The following is a 2,202-nucleotide window of genomic DNA, read 5'->3' on the forward strand; positions in this document are numbered from 1 at the left end:
AAAAAAAAAAAAAAAAAAAAAAAAAAAAAAAAAAAAAAAATCAAATAAATGTCAGAGAGTTATTATATTTTTAAAGCATTACATGCAATATGTAAACACTAACAAGTATTAACCCTTGTGGCAATTTTACTAAAATAGAAGCATTTTATAAAAAACACAGTCTTGTACCTGCTAAATTTTAGTTATGCATATAAAAATAGTAAATATACAAAATTATGCAGTTAAAAATAAGACTAAAGAAAAAAAATAATGGCACACATCTAATACAATGTACTTATTGGCACTTACGTGTTATATTAAGCAATGCAAAGATATCCCCATAAGCAAAAATAAGTAATCGGTTATACAGCTGTTGCCTGTGGGAAAATGAGCAGCGCTTTTGCAGCGATGTGAAATCATCCCAAACTGGCTGCTTCTCCTAGCGCCGCCAACCTTGTTCTCATGAAAGAACTCCTGACAGATAGTTAGGATCCTCACCTCCCTCATCCCTTTCCCTGTGCTACGCTGTAGCATTACCATACGTATGGTCCGATTTCTAGCAGCCAGCTAATGGTTGCTGGAATAAAGTACATGGCACAACCGCTAAGTATATTATTAGCAATATCACATTGAGAGCATTATTAACGTGTTCAGTACCAGAACAGCATGCAATTACTTTACTGCAGAAAAAGAAACAGCGTTATAATGCCATTTAACAGTTGAGAGTTAATGAACATTTTTTTCTTTTCTATTAAAAAAAAAACTCCAATGTTTTATGATTTAGCCCTACATTTTGTTAGAAACAAACACCGTTAATCTAAAGAAGGCACAAAAGGAAATCGTGACGGTAATGGGCACCCTCCAGGAGAAAGCTCTCTATTATGTCACAGTTTTGTCAAATTGCAAGGCTGCCAAAATGCTGACATACAGCTGCTGCTTCAATAAAAAGGAACTGAAGTCGGTTCTCAGTTTATTAGGTAGAACTATGACTGCTGCACAAAATCTGTCATCCATTACAATACACTGGTATATTTATTGACAGATACAAAAATATCCTTCATAGGCAAAAGAAGACAAAGATGACATATTTGTGCAAAGAATATTTAGGCTCATACAGAAGGTTTTTAATTCTACAATATGGAAAGTTAAAAGGGAGAATTATGCAACATCTTACACAATATTAAAAAAAAATGTATGAAAGAAACACTATTCTAGCCTATAAAACACAAGTCACTTAAACAGAATGTAAATCCTAACAATATCCTCATATTTGCTACCTTTGAATCTGTTAAATAGTCCATTGAATGTGTTATCTGTTCAACAAGTGAAAAAACAATACCTGCTGATCATGTCAGAAATTTAGAGCTGTCCTGTATCTTCTGCACACTTCACGTGTTAGCTCTCTCTAATAAGCCCTCCTAGGTGCCATCTTGGGACTACAGCATAATTAGTCTCTGGTGTGGAGAATAGGACAGGGGGAGGTTTTGAGTAGTTTAGCAAAAGAAAACTGGACAGGGCTAACACTCCAATCCACAAAAATGCTTTATGTTGTCAGCCCACAACAGGACTTAGAAGCCGCTTTCTTCTAGATTAACAGGCGTTTTTCTGTACTTGCAAGAGACTTTACAAAGATATACATGGGAAAATTTGCATGTATTGTAGAGTAACTGCATATGTTTTTTGATTTCCCTATCAGACTTTAAAGCCTATCTCTGGGCAAACAAAAAAGTGTCCTCCCACATATACACTGCAAGGGTTACACGCTTGTTTTTGTCTAGGGGCTGGGTTAAAGCAGATTTACTTGATCCCGCTTTCCCAGAAGTGAGTCCTGTCCTCATCTCACCCTCCACTCAAGCTGGTTGAATGTCCCTCAGCAGTGGGTAGCCCCACTGCAAGGGCACATTTTTGTCTGCTTGGAGAGGGGCTTTAATTTCACTCAAAGTCTTTATATGAAGAAATATTGAAAAAATTATTCCTCTCAACCCAAGCCCTTAAAAAAAGTGCCGAACCCAAGCCTAACAAAATCCCTTACTAACTGGAGTCTGCAATATAAACTAACAATACACCCTTGTAAATAGGATTACAACATTCATAAAGCCAAATTGCAAAGTTACCATAATTTTATTAAACTCCTTACCCTAAATAAAAATGTATTTTAACAGAAAACCATATATAGTGCATGTGTAATATATATATATATATATATAGATGTTAGATCAGCAG

The 2,202-nt window shown here is 35.4% G+C and overlaps 1 protein-coding gene across 2 annotated transcripts in view; it reads right to left on the reverse strand.

Moving 5' to 3' along the window:
- TIAM2 (T-cell lymphoma invasion and metastasis 2) overlaps positions 1 to 2,202 on the reverse strand; it is a 166,306-nt gene that overhangs the window by 41,544 nt on the left and 122,560 nt on the right. Inside the window, exon 1 of one of the 2 annotated variants that reach the window (XM_018561445.1) lies at positions 289 to 658. The exons of the other annotated variant lie outside the window; for it this stretch is intronic. The gene's annotated coding sequence lies outside the window, so the exon portion shown is untranslated. Of the gene's footprint in view, positions 1 to 288; positions 659 to 2,202 lie in introns of those variants that run through there. 2 annotated transcript variants of the gene reach the window in all.

The sequence above is a fragment of the Nanorana parkeri genome, unplaced genomic scaffold (assembly GCF_000935625.1).
Source record: "Nanorana parkeri isolate BGI_ZX_2015 unplaced genomic scaffold, ASM93562v1 scaffold524, whole genome shotgun sequence".
NCBI classification, from domain to species: Eukaryota; Metazoa; Chordata; class Amphibia; order Anura; family Dicroglossidae; genus Nanorana; species Nanorana parkeri.